Source organism: Myotis myotis, unplaced genomic scaffold (genome assembly GCF_014108235.1).
Source record: "Myotis myotis isolate mMyoMyo1 unplaced genomic scaffold, mMyoMyo1.p scaffold_m19_p_2, whole genome shotgun sequence".
NCBI lineage: Eukaryota > Metazoa > Chordata > Mammalia > Chiroptera > Vespertilionidae > Myotis > Myotis myotis.
In genome coordinates, this window is record NW_023416324.1 from 32,481,823 (window position 1) to 32,492,062 (window position 10,240).

Here is a 10,240-nt window from a genome sequence, read left to right on the forward strand (position 1 = left end):
GTCTTCTGATGATTTCAACATTACTTGGGAGGTATCATGGCAACCAACCTTCCTTCAGACCACTTGCTAACTCTCTGGTTATCTCTGCTCAGCTCCAGCACCCCATGGTTCAGAATGTCTGCCTTTTACAGGTCTTTACAGAGCCAGAGTACACCCCCCATTGTAATTCACTCTTAGGCTTTTGCTTGATAACTCTGAGCTTGGTGTTCTAGGTCAGAGGCATGAAAGAGAATGCTCATTCAGAGAGTTGAATCTTAGAAGTACTCAGCAAACCATAAACAACTCTGATTTTCTTAAGACTGTCTCCTATCTATGCCACAAATTCAGTGCCAAATCAGAGGAAGTGAAAGAAAATGGAACTAACAATTACTGATTTTCATGATAGAAACTGGACTGGTTGCTTAAAATATTAGCTCCTTTAATCTTTTCAAAACATCTCATGAGGTTGGTACTATTCTCTCTACTTTTCTGATGAGGAAACTAAGACTTACAGCAGAGATAGAAGTTATTAACAGTCATATGGAGAAGACTTAAACCTTAGCTTCATGATTCAAAGCCTGGGTATGGAGGGCTATGTGGATATAGGCCTTACCTCAGAGTCTCCTGAAGCAACAAGCTGCTGAATTGACTGTGGGGATTAACTGCTGCGCTGCTCTCCTTTTCCCCAAAGGTTTGACTCCCCATCTAGAAATATGAGAACTGGACCTTATGGGAAAGTCCCACATCTATCATTCTAAGCACCCCTAGCTTGAGTAGGGAATGAGTCTGTGAACACTGATGATTTGGACTACATTATCGGGAGTTTCTTAAATCATGTCCTCTTTACTCCAGAGACTTTGAATTTCTCAAGCACTCTGAGGTTTCCAACTGCTCGCAGATTTCTACAGTCTTATACCCACTGTTGGTGGCTAGAGAGTCGGAACCTGTTGGGAATCACCTGTTAGATGGCCTGGGTGGAGGCTCCTCTGACCCAGAACAAAAGAGGATCAGAGAACGCCAGTCAGAGGTATCTCTGTGAAGAGTGTCAAGCCCCTCCCTGTTTTAACCCTGTTATTACTTAGAGGAATAATGACAGGAATAATAGCAGTGAACCCCTGTGGAATGCTCATCTCATGCCAGGCTTTATGGACATTTCTCATTTAATCCTCAAAACCATCCTGGGTGGTAAGTACTATTAATGTGAGCCTCATTTGGAAGTTGAAGAACCACAGGCAAAGCATAGGGATGTTAGGTAACTTGCCCAAGGTCACACAGGAGTAAATGGTGGAGCCAGGATTCAAATGCAGGCTACTTGACTCCAGAGACCCAACCCTGGACTTCTCTACCTTGATGCCTTCTGAGTCTGACTCTTGCCCTACTAAGGACAGGGAGCTGGTGGAGCATTCATCCTCAAAGGGCCATATGCAGGTTCTTTGGGAATGTCTAGACCACCTTGCTTGGTTCAGGTGAGACTCTGGCAGACATTATCTCCGAAAGCACCCTGGAATTCATTGATATTTTCATCCTACGCTGTGGTGGAAGGCCCAGTCGGTAACTGGCCAGGCCCCCTCCTCCACCCAGTTAATGTACCCTGCCACCTTGCTGGGTTGACAGAGGGTCTCTGATCACTGAGATCTACTCATGGCTCTGCAGCCCATTCGGGAGAGGCAGCATGGCACAGAAGAGGATGCAAGGCAATATGAAAAGTGGAAAGTACAGGGGCTTTGAACTCAGAATTGGGTTCAGTTACTGCTCTGTCGCCAAGGTACTTGGGCAAATCTGTGCCTCTTGGGTCTTTCAACTGTCTAGAGTTTCATAAGGTTCTCAAGGGGTCTAAAGACCATGCAGGTAAAGTGCACAATGCCTCACACACAGTAGGTTCCAGAAACTATTAGTTATCTTTTCCATTCTCATCTTCTGAGAAAGGCTCTGTTATATTTTCCTTTCAGGAGATCACAGGGCACTGACCAGGACGGATGCCCAGCAGCCAGGTATTTCTGTGGGAAGTTTCTTCCCCCTCCCTGAGTGCTGGGCAGCATTCCTGCAGAGGTGCACCCCATCCTTCCAGGCCAACCCTGGGCAGTGTGCCTTGTGTAAGAACACTGGGGCCTTAGTAAGACCTATACTCTTATCTTATGAAATTTGGGGACTTGAGTTTGGGGTTCTATTGTCTGCTTTTAAAATCATGTTCAGATTTTGTATATTTAAAACACGCCTTTAGAATTGTGAAACAAAGTGTTCTCAATCATAAAAACGGGTGAGTTTTTTATGCCTTTCTGTTCCCATTTCTGGCTTCTTATTTTGTCTCCTTGTATGAAATTTTCTGTGATGCTCTGCCTTATATCTTAACTCATCTGGGATACTAGCTGTGAAAATTTGGGCAAGATTCTAAACCCCTGTATGATTGCCTCATTCATTCATTCATTCATTCATTCATTCATTCATTCATCCATCCATTTACTAATGAACTATTTGTTGAGGCTTATTTTGTGCCAAAAGTTCTGCTTAATATTTGGGATACAGTGGATAAATAGACTGAGTTTTCTTATCTATAAAGTGAGAAACTAAAAATCTTTCAGGATTGATGAGAGAGAATGAGATGATATATATAAAAGAGAGAAAGAGACAAGAAGATTACAATTGATTGAGCTCCCTGCTCTGTCTCTGGTAATGCTAGGTGCTTCGCATGCAATCCTCATAATAACTTGGGAAGTAATTGTTGTTACCCTCATTTCACAGATGCATTGACTAAGGTTCAGAGAGGGAAAATGAGGGCCCAAGTCATGCATTCAAAGCTGGTGTGAGGTCCATGCAATTTCCACTTTGCTATGTTACTTCCAGTAGGCCCGGGTATATTGCTTGTCATTTGGTAGGTACCATAAGTCCCATCACCAACACCATGTAAAATCTGGGAGGCTGTGCTCCTCTTCCTGCTGCTGACACATCTAATAGCACTGAAGGTGGTTTGGGTAAGGTAAGAAGTACCTGAATGGAAAATCCAAATCCTGTCCCCTCATTGCTTAGGGAAAAAGATGCAGAGAAGACTCATGAAAGGTGGGGATGGGAACATATACCATAAACTTACAGATTAAATTTGCTGTTGAAATATGAAAACAAGTTATCAATAACTCCAGTCACCAGGTTGGGACTCTGTGGTTCTCTGGCAGCCAGATTCATCAGATGGGACATGGATTCTTGGCAAGAGGAACATTCTTTTTCCCAAGCCAACCCTTCTGTGCTGCTGTGACCTTGAAAGATGAAACCTTCAAAACTCTGTATTCCTCTGACTCTCAGCCACTCCCCAAGCGCAGCACACCTCAACTGCTCAACAATAAGGGATGTCTGTCCACTTGAGATGTTCAAGTTCATGGAAGAAAGAGTCTGCTGGAAACGTCCACTTGGGCCTGCACACGTTCCCCAAGCTGAAGACAGCCCTACCCCAAGCCAGACAAGCTGGACCTGTGCACCCTTCTCTCCCCCACCTCTATGTTTGGACAGGTCACAGCAAGAACTCATAACAGACTCACCAGGATAGGAGTCAGACAACACTGTCCACATGGTTTTAACTTTCTGAGCAAATCCTTATCTTTGGTGTTAAGAAAAGGAAGGGCCATGCTTGGAGTGCTTGTTGCCACTGAGAAAACCTACGAGGGTTACTCACCAGAATGAAAAGACAGACATGGAAGAAGCAAAGCAGAGCTATGCACAAGAAAAAAAAAGGTAACATCAAAAAATATCTGTTCCTTGGCACAGAGAAATTTTTCTCTTTTCTTGGCAATGTAATAAACACCTTAAAATAGTTACAAAACGGAAACTGATTCTGTAGAAGCTGGAAACCAAGAATAGTGACTTCAGGGAACTTACAGCCCAAGCCTCTCATTCTAGAGATGATGAAACAGCACAGAGGTCAATGATTCACCCAAAGTCAGGTCAGCAACGGGACTCACTTCCATCTTCCCTGACCTACGGGCCTAGATTACAGGGGAAAGCCTTCAGTGCATGGTGATCCCACCCATGCCCAGAGCATTCACTTACCTAGCCCCAGAGAAACGTACACGTCTTCATTCTCAAGGCCTAGCATTGAGAGATGCCTCTCCTAGGTGGGAAAGATAGTGAGAGGTCCTCCGGATTCTGTCCCCTGAGGTGGAACCCTCCCCTTGAGTCTCTCCAACCTACAACCATTTCCATGCTGCCCCCTTTGCATGTACCCTCTATTCCCCACCCCACAACCAAGGGTGCTGTCAATTTAACACTGTGGCAAAAGCATGAACCCAACTCATTTCGGGGGCTTGGCCTAAGTACACCTGAGGCAGCCTGGAGTCAGGGGCTGGATGGCAACAAGATGAAGGAAAAGGCAGCAGAGTGTAGTCAGTGATTTGGGCTTTGAAATCAGACAAATCTAACTAACGCCCAATCCCAGCTGCGCAGACCTGAGCAAGTCACGTGATTTCTCTGAAGTTTGGTTTCCTTATCTGTGGGGTAGAGAGACCTACCTCCCAGAATATGTGGTACAATTAAATGAGAGAGCACACAGAAAGCACCTAGTGTAGATCTTTGCATATAGTGGCCACTGCTATACATTAAGCATTAAAAAAAAATGATTTACAAAGCACAGGTTAATAGTCAATCACTCAAAACATCATGTGAAGACAGAGACACAGGTATAATGCTATGTGCTTACAGAGGCAGAGACTGGAATGACGTGGCTGTAAGCTAAAGAACGCCAAAGGATTGACCACCACCACCAGAAACGAGCAAGAGGCAAAGACGGATTCTATTCAGGGTCTCAGAGGGAGCCAGGCTCTGCTGCTACTTTTGGACATCTAGCCTCCAGAATAGTGAGAGAATAAATATGTTTCTGTTGTGTTAAGCCACCCAGTTTAGGGTAGTCGGTTACAGCAGCCCTCGGAAACCAGTACAACTGGGGAGGCATTCAAGGGAGCAAATGCAACCATTATAACAGAAGTGGAATAACACTTACAGTTCCCTGAGCTGAGCCTGTTCCATTTATTCAATCATAATTACGTGATCTTGGTTAAACCAGGACGGCTTCTTGTAAGCCTCGGTGCTGCTGGAGGTCTGTCTGGGTGCAGGTAGTTTATCTAGGAAGTGGACACCTGTGTCTGCCTCAGGGAGCGGGATTGGACATCTCCAGGATAGCTAGAAGCTCAACAGGCAGGGAGGGAAGGAAGGGGAGACAGCATTTGGGCTAGAGAGCCAGTGTGAGCAGAAGCAGAGACATGTGAACTGGTTTTGGAAGTTTGGGAAAACTGGAACTGGTTAAGCACTGCTGGAGCACAGCACTGATGCCCATCTGCCTTCTAGACCATCTTCTCCACCTCGCTATCCCACAGGCACCTCCTACTCAAAATATCCCACACAGAACTTCCCTTCTACCCTCAGCCATACCACCTCCTCCCTGTTCACCCCCTGCCTTTGCTGACTGGGTGAATGGTCCGCCACTCACTCATGCAGCTTCCCTAGAAGTCCCAGAGCGCCAGTATGCTCAAGCCTTGGAAACTGACTTCCTTTCTGTCGCAATTTACACAATCATTTCTGAGCTTCACTTTCTCTGGTTCTGATGGATTCTCACTTGGCACAAGCTCCCAACTCTCCAGCTGTGTCTCTCGGCCATAGTCCTTCCAGCCAAGCCTCTCTGCCAGATAATTAATGATCTGTAAACAAATGCTTAATTGCACCAGGGGAGCACATATTTAAAGAGACTGTGTGATAAAGCAAAGGATCCTTTTTATCACATGAAGAATATTTCTCTCACAAACTCTCAAATATTTCTATCACATGAAGAATATTTCTCCCACAACTCTCCCCACATTCAATTGACCAGTTAGCCTGCATTTTCATCTCACATATTAAACCTAACACCCTCTTGAAGCAGGAGCCCCTAAATAAAAAGAACCAAAACCTGCCTGAAGGACAGATGGCATTATTCTGAGGCATAGCCACATCAGGTTCTTCTAGAGCAGCAGTTCTCAACCTGTGGGTCGCGATCCCTTTGGGGGTCGAACGACCCTTTCACAGGGGTCACTTAAGACCATCGGAAAACACATATATAATTACATATTGTTTTTGTGATTAATCACTATGCTTTAATTATGTTCAATCTGTAACAATGAAATTGGGGGTCACCACAACATGAGGAACTGTATTAAAGGGTTGCGGCATTAGGAAGGTTGAGAACCACTGTTCTAGAGACATGAGACATTCTTCTACCTGTGGGTCTAGCCCAGCCGTGGGCAAACTATGGCCCGCGGGCCGGATCCGGCCCATTTGAAATGAATAAAACTAAAAAAAAAAAAGACTGTACCCTTTTATGTAATGATGTTTACTTTGAATTTATATTAGTTCACACAAACACTCCATCCATGCTTTTGTTCCGGCCCTCCGGTCCAGTTTAAGAACCCATTGTGGCCCTCAAGTCAAAAAGTTTGCCCACCCCTGGTCTAGCCCCTTTGGCCCCCAGACTCAAGACTTGAGCACTTGCTGAGAGAAAGGAAATGTTGGCTCCTGGCAAGAAGGGGAAGGAAATGTGGATTTATTAAGAATCTAATATATGCCTGGCTCTTCTACTTACGTTCTCTCATTTTCCTCTTCACAACAACCCATGAGCTGCTACCCACCATATAAACAAGAAAGTTAAGCACCTTTTCAAGCCAGTGGCAGCATGTAAGGGGAAATAACTGACATAGAAGGTGCCTGAATTAAATATAATGAGATGATCATCTCCATGCGCACTCTTTGAAGATGTTTAGGTTATCTAGTCAGCCATGTTGCCTTTTCAAAGTTGATATGAAGTCATTAGAGTGCATATCTTCTGCCCAGTCATGCTGATTCCCCATGAGTGGGTGGGCACCCAGGGCTTGGTGGGCAAGAAGCCACAGTGGAAACTTTTGTGTGTGCTGCTGCCTCTGACCTCGTGCTGGGAGCCAGTTGGGTGCTGCTCTGGGAGGGGCCAATCCAGCCCCACTAGCCCTTAGAGAGGAAGCACCTTGGCTCAGATTTGAAATTGAGCCTCCTCTAGGGAGTGTGAAAAGGTGGTTTTCTTACAGTTCAGAATGGCCCAGCTGTTCTAGAAAGAGGAAGCAGAGAACATTTTTAGAATAGTCAGTGGGGTGCAACAGAACCCAGAGACTGCATCTATAGAAACTCCCCCTGCTCATTAGTTTCAGAAAGCACTCAGTGTTCACATAGCCAGGCCCTGGATCTTCCCTCTCTCCCTCTTTGAGGGCCATTCATATCTGTACTTACACATGTTCAAGTCCTTCCCAAAACAGGACAATAGCCACCTCAAACCCTCACTTTCCCCTGCCTACCTAGTTATCTCTTTCTCTCCTCCTCTTCACAGCAAACCTTTTGGAAAGAAAGTGTAGTCCACACTTCCTGTCAGGATTCACTCACCTCCTGTTTATTCCAGCCCCACTGCACTGAACCTGCTCTGCAAGGTTACCGATGCCCTTCCAAATGCAGGGCATTTGGTCCCAGCAGCATCCACATTGTTGACCTTGACTTTCTTTCAGAAATGTGTTTCCCCTTGACTTCAGCAGTCCTGATTTCTTCCTAACTGTTCAACAGTCCTGTCTTCATAGTGGGCCCTTCCTCTTGGACCCACTATTTTGATGTCAGTATTTTTCAGAATTCTGCCCTAGAATTCTGGCCTTTTATTCTGTGTACTCATACTCTTAGTGCAGAATTCTCTCCTGAGCTTCCGGCACATACGCATACAGCTGTTTACTAGACATCTGGACTTTGCGGTCTAAATGGCATCTCAAATATTCCAAACCCATCTCTGCAAACCTTTTCCCCCAAGCCTGTTTCTTCTCAAATGTTCTCTGTTTTAGTCATGAGCACCGTCATCCACCAGTGGTCAGGTTAGAAACTTGTGAGTTCTTCTTGACTTCCCCTGTCCTCTCACCTCTTAGTCATCAACTCCTACCAATTCAGCCTCCATAAATATCTCTCAAATCTATCAGTGTCTCTTCTTATCCACCATGTTCCATTTTAATTTTTATTTCTCTGCTTATCCCTCCCCAATGCATTCTCCAAACTGAGTGATCTTCTTCAAATGCAAATAAGATCATGTTACTCCTTACATAAGACTGGTCAAAGGCTTCTCAACTATCTTCAGAAAAAGCCCCACATGATTTAAATCCAGTATAGTCTAACCTCCACCAACTCTCTGGGCTCAACTCATGCTATGTACTTCTTCATTCTCTGCCTCAGTCAAACTGGCCAACACCTGGTTCTTCTCCTCCTCCTTCTTCTGTTAACCTTTTATTTTTGACATAATTGTAGACTCACGTACAGTTGTAAGAAGTAATCCATAGAGATCTTAGATGCTCTTCCCTCATTTTCTCCCAATGGTAACATCTGCATACTATAGTGCAATGTTCACACCAGGACATTGACACTGATACAATCCATTGACCTTATTTGTAATTTCACCAGTTACATGTACTCGTTTGTGTATGTCTTAGTTTTATGTGATTTTACCACATGTGGAGACTCATGTGATGACCACTACAGTTAAGATATAGAATGGTTCCATCAGAAGGACCTCCCTGGCCTCCTGATGATTCCTTCAGTCGGCCAACTCTCTTATTTCCAGGCCTTCTCGCAAGCTGTTCCCCCTGTTGTAATATGTTCCCCCAAGAGCGGTCATTTGGCCAATTACAATTTATCTTTCAGGCCTTAGGTTAAACATTCATTCTTCAAAAGACTTCCCCTGGTCCCACGCTTGGTCAGGGCCCTTGCTCTCTGTTCCATTAGCACCTTACATCCTTCTCTCCCATTACAACCTGTTTTCTCATCCCTTGAGAGAATAACCTGTATGAAGGCAAAGATTGTTTGTGGTTTGCTTGCTCCTGTGTCTCCACCACCTAGCACAGTACCTGCCACAAGGAAATTCTTAAATTAAATGAGCAGGAATAAAGAATTTGTGGATACCGGTGAGTCGGGTGATGCTCCCTCTCTCTGGGAACTCCCAGTCATGAAACAGGCCTTCTCGTCCGGGACTTAGTGCTGTCTCAGAAGGAAGCACCAGAGGCTGTGTGGACCCAGAGCATCCATTTCCTTCCAGCTTCCAAACTTACAAAGTTGGCACAGGCAGGACCAGAAGAGTCCTCAAGTACATGTGCCCAGAACCCTGAGCAATTTGGCAGATCAGCTAAGTGAGGCAGATGCTGTGGTAATGAGCCCCAAGGCCTGATTTCAAAGCCCTCAAGTGGACAATGTCAGTCCCACAGACTGAGCAGCAATCTTGGTCACAGACCTCGTCCTGATATGGGCCACCCAATGAGTCCTGATCCTGACACAGACCCTGACACTGGCCAACCATATGATAAATTTAGAGTCTTCCACAAAAACAGGTAGGGTAATGGCAAGCCTTCAGGGCATCCCCTCTAATAGGAGGAAGGTAGAACCCAAAGCACAGGTCCTCCTAGGGGGTCAATAACATAAACACCCTAAGAAGAAAACTAGAATCTTTGAGTCTTAAAGAGTCAAAGCTGGAAGGGCCCTCAAAGGCATTATGCCCCCTATAGTACCTTAGATAGCACAAAGAATGGGAAGCCAGCTTACTGCATAAGGAGTAAAAATGGTAACATTTCTTATCTAGATGGAAAAGCTCTTGTTCCCATTTCTGAATCTTTCCTAATTAATTTTTCCAAAGCATAACTGAACTTTGACTTAGAAACATCAAACTAAATATTTCCCCTGGCCTCCAGCTGGCCTTCTCTACTGTACTCGCCCCCACCAGCCAGATGATCTATTTCAAACACTAGGCTGGCCAGGTTGCTCTCCTGCTGAAACCCCTTCAGTGGCTTCCCATCACCTTCAGGATGGAGTCCAGGTTCCTTAGTCTATAGCAGAGCCCTGCCTCCTCTCTGGCCATATCTCCTGCTTCTCCTCACATCCCACTGATGTACACTGAGTACACCACGCTGTCTTATGCTTATGTTGAAGCCGTGCCCATTCCCAGAATGGATTTCTCACCAATCTCTGCCTGATTAACTCCTTTTTAACCTTCCAGATTCACCTTAGCCATTCTCTCTTCTAGGCAGCTTTCCTGGAACTCTTGGGTTGGGCTACTACCCCTTACCTGGCAGGTTCCTGTGCCTCCTCACATCATGCCACATAGAATCTTTGATTGGGTCATGTTTATGAGTCTGTATCCCCAGGAGTCTGAGTTTCTAGGTGACAGGAACTGTGTTTTAATCATCCCTGCCCCCTCAGTGCCCACACACCT